This window comes from Trichechus manatus, unplaced genomic scaffold (genome assembly GCF_000243295.1).
Source record: "Trichechus manatus latirostris isolate Lorelei unplaced genomic scaffold, TriManLat1.0 scaffold00026, whole genome shotgun sequence".
NCBI classification, from domain to species: domain Eukaryota; kingdom Metazoa; phylum Chordata; class Mammalia; order Sirenia; family Trichechidae; genus Trichechus; species Trichechus manatus.
Window position 1 is genome coordinate 19,364,650 of NW_004443962.1, and position 17,300 is coordinate 19,381,949.

General features: G+C 39.1%; 1 protein-coding gene across 12 annotated transcripts in view; it reads left to right on the forward strand.

The window, feature by feature from the left end:
- Positions 1–17,300, forward strand: part of ZBTB20 (zinc finger and BTB domain containing 20) — a 920,614-nt gene that overhangs the window by 594,820 nt on the left and 308,494 nt on the right. For 2 of the 12 annotated variants that reach the window (XM_023728687.1, XM_023728692.1), the window contains one exon: positions 3,018–3,084. The exons of the other annotated variants lie outside the window; for them this stretch is intronic. The gene's annotated coding sequence lies outside the window, so the exon portion shown is untranslated. The remainder of the gene's footprint in view (positions 1–3,017; positions 3,085–17,300) is intronic. 12 annotated transcript variants of the gene reach the window in all.

Sequence of the window (17,300 nt, forward strand, 5' to 3'; positions counted from 1 at the left end):
AGCACTGCTTTTGCTGTGTCCCAAAGGTTCTGGTAGGATGTTTTCATTGTCATTTGATTCTATGAATTTCTTCATTCCATCCTTAATTTCTTCTGTAACCCAGTTGTTTTTGAGCAAGGTGTTGTTCAGTTTCCATGTGTTTGATTTTTTTTCCCTTGCTTTTTCTGTTGCTGATTTCTACTTTTATGGCTTTATGGTCAGAAAAGATGCTTTGTAGTATTTCGATGCTTTGGATTTTGTTAAGGCTTGCTTTATAGCCTAACATGTGGTCTATTCTGGAGAATGTTCCACATGCATTGGAAAAGAAAGTATACTTGGCTGCTGTTGGGTGAAGTGTTCAGGATATATCTATGAGATCAAGTTGGTTGATTTTAGCATTTAGCTGTTCTGTGTCTTTGTTGAGCTTCTTTCTGGATGTTCTGTCCTTCACTGAAAGTGGTGTGTTGAAGTCTCCTACTACTATTATGGAACTGTCTATCTCTCTTTTCAGTGCTGTTAGAGTTTGTTTTATGTATTTTGGAGCCCTGTCATTGGGTATGTAAATGTTTATTATAGTTATGTCCTCCTGGTGTATCGACCGTTTAATCATTATATAGTGTCCTTCCTTATCTGAAGGCTGTAGTCTTTGATCTTTACCAGTAAGTGCTTCAGGTGCTCTTCATTTTTCGCAAGCAAGGTTGTGTCATCTACATATCACAGGATGTTAATGAATCTTCCCCCCAATCCTGATGCTGCATTCTTCTTCATATAATCCAGTTTGTTGGATATTTTGTTCAGCATACAGACTGAATAAGTATGATGAATGGATACAACCCTGACGTCCACCTTTCCTTATTTTAAATCAGGCAATATCCCCTTGTTCTCTTCAAATGACTGCCTCTTGGTCTATGTACAAGTTCCTATGAGCACAATTAAGTGTTCTGGAATTCCTATTCTTTGCAATGTTATCCATAATTTGTTATGATCCACATGGTCGAATGCCTTTGCATAGTCAGTAAAACAGAGGTAAACATCTTTGTGGTATTCTCTGCTTTAAATCAAGATCCATCTGACATCAGCAATGATATCCCTCCTTCCATATCCTCTTCTGAATCTGGCTTGAATTTCTGGCAGTTCCCTGTTGATATACTGCTGCAACCACTTTTGAATTATCTTCAGCAAAATTTTACATGTAGGTGATATTAATGATATTATTTGATAATGTCCACATCCTGCTGTATCACCTTTCTTTGGAATGGGCACAAATAGGTATCTCTTCTAATCTGTTGGCCAGGTAACTGTCTTCTAAATTTCCTGGCATAGGCAACTGAGCATCTCCAGTGCTGCATCCATTTGTTGAAACATCTCAGTTAGCATTCCATCAATTTTTGGAGCCTTTTTTTTTCACCATTGCCTTTGGTGCAGCTTGGACTTTTTCCTTCAATACTATCAGTTCTTGATCATATGCTACCTCCTGAAATGGTTGAACATCGACCAATTCATTTTGGTACAGTGGTTCTGTGTATTCCTTCCATCTTTTTTTGATGCTTCCTGTGTCATTCAGTATTTTGCCCATGAATCCTTCAATATTGCAACTTGAGGCTTGAATTTTTCTTCAGTTATTTCAGCTTGAGAAATGCCAAGCATATTCTTCCCTTCTGGGTTTCTAACTCCAGGTCTTTGCACATTTGATTATAGTACTTTGTCTTCTCAAGCTGTCCTTTGAAATCGTCTGTTCAGCCCTTTTATTTCATCATTTTTTCCATTCACTTTTGCTACTATACATTCAAGAGCAAGTTTCAGAGTCTCTTCTGACATCACTTTTTGTCTTTTTTTTTTTCTTTCCTGTCTTTTTAATGATCTACTTTCTTCATGTGTGATGTCCTTGATGTCATCCCACAACTCGTCTGGTCTTTGCTCATTAGTGTTCAATGTACCAAATCTATTCTTAAGATGGTCTCTAAATTCAGGTAGGATATACTCAAGGTCATATTTTAGCTGCAGCTGTAGTAGTAAAATAAATAATAAAAATAATAAATAAATAATAAAATAGAAAATTAATGTGGACTACAAAAACTAGAAAATTTATGGAAGAGGTGGAATATAAGTTGGACTACAAATAACTGAAGCAACTATATCAATGAAAGAATAAGAGCTAGGACACCACAACTGAAGAAAGGAAGGACAAAAGCTTGAAAATAGGAACATATATGTTGTATTTGGCAAGTGGCCGCTACATTGTGAATTGCTTGATTTCTTGAAGGCAGGCAGGAAAGCTTGTTCTGATTTACATTCTTAGTGTCTCATATGTGGTGTTGTTAGTTGCTGTAGAGTCAGTTCCGTCTCATAACAACCTTATGTAGATTCAGCTCAGTCTCGTAATAACCTTATGTAGAGTCAGCGCCGTCTCATAACAACCTTATGTATAATTGAACAAAATGTTGCCCAGTTCTACGCCATCTCCATGATCTTTGATATGTTTGAGACAATTGTTGTGGCAATTTTGTCCATCCATCTCATTTAGGGTTTTCCTCATTTGCTGACCCTCTGATATACAAAACATAACATCCCCTTCTAGCGACTGGTCTTTGTTAATGACATGTCCAAAGTAAACAAGAAGTAGTCTCACCCTCCTCACTTCTAAGGATCATTATGGTTGTATTTCTTTTAATACTGATTTGTTTGTTGTTCTTGTATTCCATGTTATATTCAATGTTCTTTACCAACACCACAATTCAAATGAATCAATTCTTCTTCTGTCTCCTTTTTTCATTGTTCAGTTTTCACATGCATATGAGGTAATTAAAAAGACAATGACTTGGGTCAGGTGCCCCTTAGTCATCAAAGTGATATCTTTGCTTTTTAGAACTTTAAAGATATCTTTTGAAGCAGATTTTCTCAATGCAGTAGATCACTTGATTTCTTGATTGCTTCTTCCATGAGAATTGATTGTTGATCCAAGTAGAATGAAATCCTTGACATTATTTTTTCTCTATTTATCATGATGTCCTGAGGATTTTTGTTTTCTCTATGTTCAGGTGTGAGCCATACTGACGCCTATGATCTTCATTTCAACAGCAAGGCTTTGTCAACTGCACATCACAGGTTGTTAATGAATCTTACTCTAATTCTGATGCTGCATTCTTCTTCATATAGTCTGACTTCTCGGATTATTTGTTCAGTGTACAGATTGAATAAGTAAGGTGAAAGAATACAACCCTTTTCTAATTTTGAACCATTTCTCACTATTACTGTTGCTGTTGTTAGTTGTAGAGTCAGCTCTGACTCACAGAGACCTTAGGTACACAGAACAAAATGTTGCCTAATTCTGTGCCATCTTCGTGATCATTAATATGTAAAGATTAGTGTGTTCTGTCCTATTTTGTTTCCTCAACCTCAAGATTTAAATTTGGCTTATAGTCTACAATATGATTTAGTAGTATACTGACATAATAAATGAAAGTAATTTTATTTGTTAATTGTACCTCTGTGAATCCAAGGATAATTTCAAGGATTTGACATGATTATTTATTTTCAGACCTTCATTTTGCCTGAAAAATATTCCAATGGACTGGCTGATTGGTACAATATTAAGAAGTGAAACCGGAGGAATGTGGCATTTTTAGCACACCTATGGTCTAGAGCCATTGAATAAGGTTTACTTATTACTTCTGGCCCCAGCCTCCTTGGTTCAATTAGTAATACTTCGGATTATTTGAGCTGAATATTACTTTTTATTCCTTCTTATTGAGTGATATATTTTCACTCAATCTTTGAATACAACTCCTCTAAAAATCCATAACATTACTAATATTGGGCATGGATAAGTTATTTAATTTGTCTGGGCCTCAGTTTTATCATCTGCAAAATGAAGTAATTGGACTTACATGGTCTTTAGCTACGTTCAGCTCTAAAGTTATATGAACTTATTTTTTAGTTCAGTTCAGCAAATATTTATGGAATACTTAGATAATACAAACTAATATGGTAGGGCGTAGGTGGATACAGAGGTGAATAACATGTGATTTGTTTATGCTGTTGTTGTTCTTAGGTGTCGTTGAGTTGATTTTGACTCATAGTGACCCCATGTGATAGAGTAGAATGGCTTTCTAGGCTATAATCTTTACAGGAGCAGATCTCCAGGTCTTTCCTCTCTTGAAGCCACTGGGTGGGTTTGAACTGCCACCCTTTGGGTTAGCAGCTGAGCACTTAACCATTGCACCACTAGGGCTCCTTTTGGTCATGCTAAAACAAAAAAACCAAACCCATTGCCGTTGAGTCGATTTAGACTCGTAGCAACCCTGCAGGACAGAGTAGAACTACCCCGTAGAGTTTCTAAGGCCGTAAATCTTTAGAGAAGCAGACTGTCGCATCTTTCTCCTGCAGAGCAGTTGGTGGGTTTGAACCTCTGACCTTTCGGTTAGCAGCTGAGTGCTTAACCATTGTGCCACCCGGGATCCTCTTGTTCATGCTAGTAGCTTATAATTTGATGCATTCAAGATTTAGATGTGTATTCCCCAAGCTATCTTAGCTCCTTATGTTTGAGATGTCCTTTATGAAGATGATATATGATTTATTCCCAAAGGGTGGAAATACATTCGTTAGTGTTTCTCATCTCTGGATTTGGAGAACCAAAAATGAAATCTGAACTATCATTTTTAATAATATTGTGCATTTTTATTTCATCATCATTACCAAGAATTTAGAGCATTTCAGAACCATTATTTCATTCATCCCTAATGTAAACCAATGCAAGTAGAGAAGGATAAATGTAGTTATTTCCATTTTAATTATTAGAAAACTGGACCCTGAGTGTCCTGGTGTTGCATAATGAACCAGTGAGTGAGAACAGGTGAAAATCTAAGAATTCTAGCTCCAAGACTGCACAGCCGGCTTCCTTTGAATGTAACAGCTTTCTTTAACAAGTTCTGCAGAGCTTAATTGCTAACCATCTTCCACACCTTCCTTATTTCCTGCCCAAATAGCAACTTAGCCATTGATGATTTCAGTTGTATCAAGAGGAAAAAAAGAAAAAGGTGTAGTGGAAGAATGAATGTGTGCAGCGACAGATGTAATATGCAAGCTGTGATAGACACAGTGATAGAGTGTTTCTGTCTTCGCTTTGCATTAAAATTAGAAAGGAAAAAAGCTGGGGACTCCTCTGTCAAGCTAATCGGTAAACATGTGACCATCGGCCAGGCGGCTGTGAAGAAACCTGCGCTTTTGCTAGTTGCAAACGTTATTCTAAACATACCAGTCTAGAAAATCTGCCTCTGTTCTTGGTATCACTAGAATTTTCCTAACCTACTTTTGAGAGAAGTCAGAAACAGAAGAAATGTACTTCTTTTTACAAATCTCAAAAGCAGATCCTTAGAAACAGGCGATTGTATTTCTGTTCCTACTTTACCTAAATCTTCCTAGGCAGTAAAAAAAAAAAAAAGGCGTATTTGTGTTTGTCCTCACGGTTTCCTTAGTCAAAAAATTTGCATATGAAGCTTAGGAAAATGCCTGGCCTGCACAACTGAATGTTTAAACAGGTGGGCGCTGCACTGACCTGCTGAGGAAAGGTAGTCCCCTTCTTCTGGAAACCCTGGTGTTAAGAGGAGGTTTTCATGCCAGCTTTCAGGAGCTCATGTGAAGGAAGGCTCAGGTGATTCTTAAGTCTTATTACCTGGTTATCAACTCACTGCCTCGCTCCCATTCTGTGTTCTCATGAAGAAATTGATTTAATACATTCAAGGTATTATTAAATACATTCCGCATTAATATTATATGTCCTCTTTGAATCCAAGTGGCAATACAATAGAATTTCATTTTATAAATAACACCTTTCAAGCTAACACCACAGGGCACAGTACAAAAGAATCAAAATAGAACACAAATGCTGTAATCAAATGCAGACCCCAGGAAGGCCGATTAAAAAGGCACGAGGCTAGTAAGCGCAAACGACAGAGTAAGTATAGTGGGTCATAGCGGAAAAGCCAGCTGAACAGAAGGGCAAACTAAAATAAAATGGACTTGCCTGTCTGATTCACATGGACTTACGACTCTCCTTTGTGATCATCTCCTACTGGATGCAGGGGGCATCATGTGTCAGGTCATTAAGTTTATCCCCAATCCTCACATGCAACACAGAGAAAAGAGGCTAAAGACAGCCTCCTGCAGCTGCCAGTGATCCTCCAATATGATGGGAGGCAACCCAGCAAGGTTCGCTTTGCTTGATAAAACCGCTGGTCTTCAGGTAGCACGACTATGAAGAGACAAGTAGATCTCGTTCAAATAGTGAGAACAGATCGTACTGCTGTGGCCAGGCATGGGTAAAAATGCATGAATGAGTGCTACAGGTACTTTGTAGTCTTGGCTTTGTGATAGCTCCTCCATACAACTCTCCTCATCTGGTTGCTTTTTGTGCTCTCAGCCTTGCACAAACACCACACTTGTCTAATGTCAAGGTTTGTGTTTTTAAACCCTACCACAAATTATAGAATAAAACGTTCTGTCCTCTTCTTAATGAAATTAACGAATTGGGAGAAAGTAGGTTAGGTATTCTGGAGTAGACCCCCCCCACACCTTTATGTTAAACCAGCTATAACAACGGTCACACTGTGCCTTGAAGAATGCACCAAAGTGGTCCTTTACTAGAGCTTAGTTACTGATGCTCCTCTATTTAATACTGAGGGTAGAACAATATGGGACAAAATTCCTACTAAATATATATTGTTCTAAAAAAATAGCAACCTATAGTTAATCAGTCCCCCCTAAAATGACTCATGGAACAAGCAAATACTTTCTAGAGTAATAAAAAGGAAAGAGAAAGGGAAAAATGACCACTGAGGCAATGTTTACCTCTCCCAAAGCTTTCCTGATCATCCAGTTAGTTCAAGTTCTGGACTGGGATCACTGATGCCTAAATTTAGGCCAAAAATTTAGCATTTTGTGCATCTTTTTCTGAATCTATAACATATAAACAGTGAAATAAAGCATATGCAAGCAGTATTTGGGGGAGAAGGTTATTGTACAAATACTACTATTACTACTTTTATTGAATAGTGTCTGCTTTTCATTAATTCTGAAAGTATTTATCTAGCTATGCAAAGAGAGCTAATGTATTAGTAAAGTTATAGAGCAGTGTGGTAAATTGAGAACACTGGATTGGAATCTCCAGAGAGAGTTATTTCATAAGATTTGTGAGTAAATCATAATGAGACTTCTGCCAATTGTCATGTATTACCTCTCAGCTCCAGATTTACCCTTCCTTGCCTGCTCTGCAAAAATACATCTGGGTCCTTTGAATATTTTTCCTTTGCCAGCTGGTACAAGAGTGCTTCGTCAGTAGAGGGTGGTAGAGAAACACTGCAGGAGGGAGGTTTGTCTTCCTGGCTCCGATGCACCCCTTTGGTAGGCTCCCGCGTGTGCGTGGTTCCTCCAGTACCTGTCCTACAGCACAGCTGGCTTCTTCAGTGCTAGGCTTCTGCAGCATACACAGCTGCCCTGGCACCCAGCTTCTGGAGCTTCTCTGGTGCACAGCAGGTAGCAGCTCCCCCAGCACTTGCTGGCCCCTACACACACACACACACACACACACACACACACACACATTCACATTGGGTAGTTTTTTAGTGGAGTGCCTCCAATGATACACCTCCCTGTGAACAGCATTCCTGATACACTATAAAGGGCAGGTTTCTAGCAAGTTCTGCCTATGCAGCACCTCTACAACGTCTCTGCCATTCAGTGTATTCTGGCTGTGCCCTGTCCAAGAAGGTCTGGAGCTTAGCCTGGGGCTGAGGGGACATGCAGGGCTCTTCCTCGGGTGCTCTATCTCAGTCCAGGAGTAGCGGCTACTTCTTAGACTTGCTACTCTTATATCCTTTTGATGGAGGTGGTGGTGGTTCAGTTGTAGAATTCTTGTCTTCCACGCAGAAGACCTGGTTTTGATTTCCACCCAACGCACCTCATGTGCAGCCACCGCCTGTCTGTCGATAGGGGCTTGTGTGTTGTTATTTCAGACTAAGACAGACTAAGAGGAAAGGCCTGGTGATCTACTTCCAAAAATCAACCAATAAAAACTCTATAGATCACAACAGTACAATCTGCAACCGATCATGGGAATGGCACGGGACAAAGCAGCGTTTTGTTCCGTGTACATGGGGCCACCATGAGTCAGGGGCAGACTCAATGACAACTAACAACAATATATCATTCAGAGTACTCTTTACTTCTTAGTAGGTACTTCCTCAGGACTCCAATCCTCTGTTATAGTTAATCATTCTTTATGTTAAACTTTCCCTGTTCAAATTGCTGTGTGTTTTCTCTCTTCTGTTGGACCCTGACTGATATATCCCCAAAGAATGTTAAGATAATCTGTATTCTCTGGGAGTGGGGGAGATAAATATAAGCCATCTTTTTATGAAAGGGGATAGCACTGGTACCACGTGCCTTATCTAGGCCTGACTATTAGACAAATAAAAACTTTTGTAAATTTGGCTTTGGATTGAAAGATGTCATAATAATATGATGCTATATTCTATTTTCATGGTACATATGGTTTTAAAGGTCAATTCATAAATATTTTACTTGATTTCACTGGGTGTTTTTAAAATGTAGGCTAAAATAAAGCCATCAATAACAGTCTGGACTCAAAAATAATTTTTTGACCTCAGTAAGATGTTGGAAAATAATAATACTATAATGTGAATTTGTAGATTATTAATGCTATGGTAATAATGATAGACATCATTTTTAAGAACTCAGAAACTCCTCAGCACTTTAAGTATTGAATCCTTAATAGAGGTGGATACTATTATTATCCCTATTTTATGGATGGGAACATAGAGGCTAGGGAAGGTTAAAGAACTCACTTAAGATGATGCAGTTAGTAAATTTCAGAGGCAAAATTTGAACCCAGATATGCCTCCTGGGAGCCCTGGATCTTAACCACTGCACCCGCCGTCTCAGGTTACCTGTGAGAACAAATACAGAACACTTATTTTTGTTGTTTTCATCAAAGATCCAGAAAAAGAAACTCTGAAGTATACCTGGAGTCTGCAGCACACCCTGAAATATTCCTCAGTCAGTCCATTGATTGCTTTTCCCTAACAAGATCTGGACATACTGGGTGAGCACAGGTGATCAAATTCCCAGAGCTGGAGTGCTAACAGTGTCTCAAAAACCCAGCCACCGTGATTCGGAGCTGAATTGAAGGCAGATGAAATATTAACAGCAGTTCTAACAGCACAAAATGAAATATGAGATCCTGTATCAGGAATTATTAGTAACCTGTTAAAAGAAATGCTGAAAAATGGCAGTTACCAAATTAAAACTGGGAAACAGAGCCCAAATGGGAAATTTCAAAAAGTTTGGAGGAAAATAAATGACAGATTGTCCTCTTGGCTCTTATTGCTATGCCATCCTACTTGGCAATGGATGGTAGAGGTGAAATAAGAACTGCATCACTGCCAGTGCTGGTCCTCAGATTTGTGGTCCTAAGTGTCTGTGATGGTGTCTGGGATTGATTGGAAAAGTAGTTGAAAGTTGGTAGCATTTTAGCTTCATCTAAATTGAAGAGTCTGGAGACTCTTATTATGAAAGGCTTCCTCTCATTTGTGAGTTGGCCCCTTTGCTCCACTTCTGGATGGCTGGCTTCCTCCATGCCCAGCGACACAGAATGCACTACATGGGAAAGCTATTCTCCTTAAAAACCTTCAAATTTAAAGCATCTATCTGGATATGTGAGTGTTTATGACTCAGAAGATTTCGCATCAGAAACAGAGAGAGGTTATAAATACAACATACCAGGTAGTAAACGAAGGAGATGTTTTTCCATCAGTAACTGAGGGCAAAGAAATGACTGTAAGCAGAGCTGTTGAAGCAGTTGGTGCCAGAGAAAAAAAGGAAATGAGCTATAGAACCATAGCTCTTAGTGCTGGCAGAGGCTGTGGAGTTCAGTTTTCAATGAAGAGACTGAGACTTGGGGAGTTGAGGGACTTGACTTGCCCGAGACACCTAGCTGTTTATTGACAGTCAGGCCAAACGCACTTCCCAATTCCCAGTCTGGGATTCTGCAGTGCAGCACGCTACTGCCATCCCTACTGAAATTAACACTAACCCAGCCTGGAACCTATTAAAATTCAGCATCTGCGGGGAGAGAGAGAAACGATGAATTTAGAGGTGGAAATAGGCCTGTGAGAAGGAAAGAGGAAATGAACAATTCTCCTTCATTATGACTCAGTGGCCAACCTTGTGCAAGATGTTTTGTATCAGTTTACGCCCCTGTGTCTTCCCACAATAAAGCAATAAAATAACTTGGTTGTAATCCCCCAGGGTTTATATTTACATATTCAGGTTTGATCTGCTTGGAGAATTTTTCTATATACAGGTTATCTCCAGGTGTAGATTGGGTTGTGGGTGACATTACTATTGATTCTTTTTATTTACAGAAGCCTGACTTTCTCTAGCAGCGAAACATGCTCCAGAGTCCTAGTGGGAAGCATCTTCTCCCTGGGCCACTCCTAACAGAGGCTCAGAAGTAGGTTTAAGATGTAAGAATTAACTTCTATTAACCCTTGTATTCTGTTAACCTCATGGAGTACTCGGGCCGTGTGGGGGTCTTTTAATCAGACTGATGGGTTAGGTGAGATAATTTTCTTTATTTGGAAGCATAGAATAATTTGAAGTAAACCGGTAGCAAAGAAGATACAATAAAAACGTTCCAATAGGTTTCCCTGTGAAAAGGCAGCACAGGTCTTTCAGACCAGTCAAATATTTTTCAGAAGAGAGCAACCGGAAATGAGAGAATCAGAGAATATAACAAAAATTACAGATGGAATGCTTTGCATGAAAAGTGATTGCATACAAGAGAGGGCTTAGGAGTGGGTAGGCGTGGAGTTGGAAAGGAGGGGGTAACTGAAATAAGAGAAGATAATGCTTGACCAGGTCTAGTAAAACATTCCCTGCCACAACCACTGTTCCATGAAGCGACTGAGCCAAGAGGCCCGAATAAACTAACCTTAAGTTCAGAGTAGCCATTATTGTGGGAGGCATCAGGGAGATCACATCCGGATTTGTGTTACACAGTAATCACTGCTGGGTGTCAGCATTCATCAGCCAGATGGCCAGGCCCACAATTAATCAATTAGGTTGGGATGATCAACTGGACTAAGTTTCCCTTTTTGGTAAAAAACCCTCATCTTGCGGTACAAGGCCAATAGCACTGTTACCCTATTGCTTTTGGAGAAGCTTCCAAAAATTCCTCTTTTCTTTTTTAGACTTCTAGTTACTGGAGACTTTTAGGCTCCAAATTACTTTGACAACATAGATACCCAAAATCAAGGTTTTAACATAATATTCTCAACACCCTCTGTGGTCAAATATAATTTTTAACATACCTAGACAGAGATAAGCTTCTTAAAGCAGTTTTCTTTAAGGGGTGTTACTCAACTAACTTTCTATAGTCTGCATATTGGTTCCATTAAGTTCAGCGGAACGACATTAGAAGGATTCTTTCATGTGGCACTTATAAAGATGATATGATAATCAAATAATAATAATAATGGCCACTTTCAAGTGCTCACCATGTGACAGGTACTGCTGTGATAAGGATTTACGTACGTTGATTCAGTCCTTACAATAATTCAGTGAGGATGATAATAGTACTTCTGTTTCATACAGAAGGAAACTGAGGCTGGAGAAGTTCATTTGTCCAAGCTTAAACATTTAATAAAGATGTGTTGAGATGACTTAATACTCTCTGTAATGAAAACTCAATAAAATTTACATTTTCTTACACATATATATCTGTACATCTCTAAGGGATAACAACTAGGAATATATGGTGGGTTCTTATTATTTCTCTTCAAAAACCTTCAAAGAAATCTTTTACTAGTGTTTTCCAGCTCTGTTGATTTTAATTCTGTTTTCCATGCCATTTTTGCTGTACATCATCTGACCTGAGATTACACTTTGTTCCTTATTTCAGGGCCATTACTACTGTTTGCTGATTTCTCAGTCTCCACCTCACTTTCTTTATCCAGATGTGGATCCTCAAAGTTTGTTTCTGATACCAAGACTTTTCTTTATCAGTTGATGTGTATGGAGATCTGCCCCCTCCAAAACAAAATGTCTATCACTGATTTATTTTATGAACCTGTCCCCGACTCCTGTGTTATATTTTCCCTTCCCCTTGCTATATCACACTTCTCCTGCACAAGGAGAGGTGTTTGAAAGTTCTTTGTGGGAAGCATCACTTCCTGCTGGAGGTGTATGTTTACCCCTTTGAGTAGAAATATGGACACCATGTCCTATTTTCCCTGTGTTTCATTGTTGAACTTGCTGTGCCTCTTTTCTCTCAGCTCTTCTCCACCTCTACCCATGCTGTTTCTAAGGAGGGCTTTTCTTTAACCGTTTCATGCCCAGTATTGGGTAGTCCATGCAAGGGCACTGTAGACCCAAATGTACATCTTTGAGATATTGAACACTTACTTTTAAGTACATGTTTTTAAGAAGTGTGAGTCTTCTCCTTCTTGCTGTTTAGCTATAGTGCTTCGTTTCTTCATTTGTTTGTTTTGCTACTTACTAGATTGGGAAAGCAATACCAAAACACCAGGATAGTATATAGAGAAACACCATTTCTTAATTCAGGTTCAGCAACACATGGAAGGAGGGGTATCCCAGAAGTCTGAATGAGCACCTTTTATTCTCCAGGACTCTACCCATGCTCTGTGATTCTGAGTGTGGTCCTTTATTTTGCTCCTGCTGTGTTGGGTAGGCAGCAGTTCTACACCCTTCCTTGTTGCTCCTTTTTCTCCAGTCCTACAGTCCTCACAGCTGCTGAGGCTCTTTCATTCTGACCTGCATTGTCCCCTTGTATTGCAGAGCTGAGCCTTGCCCTCTAGACTGCCTTTCTGCTTCCCTTTGCTCCTGACCTAAACCCCCCTGCTATCCCAGGCCTGGCCTCTCCTGACCAGAGACTGCTGACTCATCCTGGCCTGTGCCAAGCTGTGCAGTCGCTTAGTGATGTGGACAGGAGTCGAAGGACTAGAATGAGATCACTGAACTCATTTCACTTGTTGCTTATGGTACAGTCCAGCATGAGCTGGAAATTAGGAACCTCAGCCTCCTGAGCAGACAGAGTAAGTAGATGAAACACACCCACCACCAAGTCCTCAATAAGCAGTAGTCGGGTGGTGGGTGGGGGCTCGCTTTATCATGGCCGTTTTATCCTCTCTTCTTCCTCTCCTCCAGTCGCGCCCCCTCCCTTCCCTGCACTTCCCTTCTGAAAATGTCCGCATGGTACCGCAGTGATCCGGGCAGAAATGAAATTTGGCTAATAAGCAGCCTCCGTAAGAAACCCTGGAACAGTGACACTGTTGAAACTGCTTAGTTTAGTTTGTCAGCTGGGAACTCATGTGAACTTCCCAACAAAATTCAGGGGGATGAAAAATCTTTTTTGTTCTCCTTTTCTTCTTGATTCTTTTCCTTTCAGTTTTGAGGGAGGTAGTTTCAGGACACATGGCTGCATTCTGGTGTGGGGTGAAGTTTTCTGTCGGGAGACAATAATGTACATTCCTCTGGCAGGACGGGATGGGTTTTTTTTGTTGTTGTTGTTTCTCTTGCTGTTGTTTATTTATAAGACATTTCCTCTTAGTTAGTGGAAGTTAGATCGTAAGAGGCTCCAGTGATTTTCCTTCCACCTCCCCTCCCTAATTTCTGTGCTTCAGCACTCTGGAACACTGTGAACTCGACAAACTAATCAGAGCAGAGAGCTTAACAGCCAGGCCTGGACCCTCTCAAGAGACTGTGTGCTGATTCTCAGTCGTCACTCCTTGGATCAGGAACCACAGTCCTGGTGAGTGGTGAGGTTCCAGAATTTGATGTGTCAAGGATTCTATTCTTGGTATCTCTGAGACAAGCAGGAAATAAAAGACTTTTTAAAAAAGCAAAAAAGAAAAATTTTTTTTTCTTTTTTAAAAAGCTACCAAACAATCAAAGGGGCTGAGGAAAATTTTAGCGTGCACTGCTGAGAGCACTCTGGACAATGGCAGAGCCTTCAGTCTGTGCCCGGGGTGAGCCTGCAGGCATAGATTTCATGCTGCCACTGATGGATGTCAGCCTTGACATGTCTAGCAAACATGCCTGTGGGAGGAGGAAGATAGGTGAGTGAGTGGGGGCGGGCAGTGGTATGAGGGGCAGTAGTAGGAGGAAGTGAAAGTGGATTAATCGTGCATTTGGAGTTTCTACCAACTTTTCATGCATCTCTGTTCTGAGCATTTACATTATGCTGAGAGTAATGAAGTTCCAAGCCAAGCAGGAAGGAAAATCGATAGTGGATGGATAGTAAAAGAATATTCTAATATGGTCTTCCAAAGATCACTTTGCTAAGTAATGGTTGCTTTCAAATGTTAGAAAACCTCCCTCCACCCAACTTTTGGAAAATATTTTTTGTCACACCCTCTTCTTTATTCTTCTGCATTCATGGTATCAAACAGAAGAATGCAACAAGAGTCCCTCTTTGGATCCAGGGAGATTTATCATCCCGACACAGGAAAACTAGATGACTGTCCTCACAGTATGAAAGCCAAATATCGGATTGTCCTTGATATAAGAGACCCTGATTGCGTGTGTTCTGAGAACTTGTCCAAAGAGTGGGATGGGGTGGTTGCATCCTGTCTGATATGAGCCTAGCAGATGAGTCAACAGACCAGCTTTCATAGCCAACGCATGCCTTCCTTGTCCTTGTTAATAACTCAGACTCTCCCTGGAGGAGAATCTCAGTGGCAGTGTGTATTTGTCCTTTACCATCAGGTCCCTACTTAGTTGCTCTCCTAGAAGTGTTTGATCTTACTGTGCTTTCTCATCTTCTTTCCAATTACAAGAGTCTGGCATGTTCCAAAATATTAAGAACAGGAAAAGAAAAAAACAAAAAACATGGTGGCCATAAAAGCATTTGAGCATTTGACTGTGTGGCAGCATCTGAAGTGAATTGCTTTTTAGAGGGAGGGAGGGGCCTTTGATGTTCCAATATGGTTCTCATAGGCTAAATCTTCTAAGAACCACAACCCAGCCTAAGGGGCACTTATTCGATGTTCTTAAATATTTGGAAAGAGATGCTATTTTATTGTTTTAATTGTCCGTGCTACTAGCACATTGCCAGTAGATTCTTCCTAAAAGTTAAAAATGCTTTAGCATTACAGGCAGCCCTCAGACTATGAATGTCTGACTTACATAAAACCCACAGTTATCAACTAACCCTTGTAAAGACTATTATATTAAAAATTTGAAATACATACGATGGTTTGTAATAACAAACAGGTGCTACTTTGAGACGTGCATCAAAACATTATTATTATTATTACTGTATTATTATGTTAAAGCTGTTTTAGTGCATCTGGAAGTGTTTGTTTAATATTTTTCATGCATAAAAATGTACACTATATACTAAGACAAACATTTGATTGACTGATGTTAGATATAAACCATACCTAACTGTTCCGACTAAAGTGCAAATTCAACTTAAAGACAGATTTAGGAACAGAACTCATTCATAATCCAAGGACTGCCTGTAGCTGATTTTACATTTAACCAGATGTGTATTGGATGTATCTGTGGTGTCCTCTTGCCCAAGCTAGTACAATGATCCAGCATACTACATTGGTCCTGAGCTTTGGAATTTTGTTGGCTACTCTGGGTGATTCAGATTCTTAACTATAGACTCATGCTTGCTCATATGTCCCAAGTTCCCTAGAGAGACTGACCCCTGCCACAGCTTCATCCGGGTCTGTGAATGATCTGTAGGACAAAAAGTTCCTATAGTTTATGAGGCGCATCAAATTCCTCAACCGTCTGACGATCGGAAACAGTCTCAGGGCTTCCTTATGGCCAGTATGCTAAAAATTCAATAGTATATAATAGTGAAGTTTGCCTCTTTCAGTTAGGCCATATTAGTTATGACTGTACTATTTGTATGTATAATGTTTCTTGGGTATTTTCCATTAGTTATCTTATTTTCTAAAGGAAGAAGTTGAATGGTAAAATGATTGTAATTTTTAAGATGTGGTATAAAAAAATGTAGACTTCAACTCGTTACCACCAAGACCTACCTAGGAGGTTCTACCTTCCTCACTTAACACTCAGGCTGCACAGATTCCCAGGAGAATTGCCTGGTGACGTTTGGTATGGTGTCTATTAGGACAACACTGAAGGAAAGCTGGATCTATTATACTTCGAAAACATGTTGTTATTGAAATCTTCTGCCATCGAATATAAAATTTTAGAAACAGCTTGAAGCAGAGAATAGGTAAATGCAGAATATCTAAGAGTATCTCCCCAGAGATGCCATTTTAAAAAGATGATTGCCTAAGAGCTTTTCTTTAGAGTAGCACACATCTGGAGTTCACATGGCTGTGGAAGATCCCATGGCTAAATTGAAGTATATAAGACGTCTGAATCTGATCAGTATACCTCTGATAAAAAGGCAAGACAACAACATATTCCTTTGTACTTAAACAGTACTTGATATTTTCAATACATATCTTGCAAGTCATTCACAGTGTATTATCAATAATTCTGTTTTCCTGTGTTCATCTGAAAGTTTTAATGTCATCTCATAGGATGCATGTTGTAAAATGTATGTTTTCTTGCATGCAGATTTTAGCTGTAGTACTTCCTATATGTTAAATCCATTAGACAGTCGATAGTACAAATGAAATTGCTAGGTAACAGAAGAATTGTGGTTATCTCTAGTAAGAAATTGTTCTTTCTTATTTGTATGGAAATACTTTTTTGTATTTATGTGACTCTGTAAGAAAGAAATATTTTAAAAAGATAAAAAGAAGGGATCAATCCCTTGTATCATGATTAGGTATATATGTTATCTTATAAATGCGTATATACATGCAGAATCATGTACCTATATTCAACTATTAAAAATATGACCATAGCCAGGCTCACTTGTCTTTGAAGTCAATCAAATGTTTTTCACACTGACAAGGCAGAAATTTCACACAAATATTTATGAACAGTATCTGCAAAAGGTAAGATTTGGTTAGCTGATAAAATTGATAATTCTCTTTCATCAAATATGCATGTTAAGTTATAGACCTGATTTCTATTATGTACAATTTAAAAATATTAATTGCTATATGTATAAAGTTGTTTTAAAATTAAGTAGAAAGAAATTAAATTGTTATTCATTATCTTAAAATTGAGAATATATTTAATGAATTCACTTTATTCTGCAAGAATGGAAACATATACAGATGACCCCATTTCTTCTGTTTCTCAGCCATTTAGTTTTATGTTCAATACTTTGATGCTGTATTTAC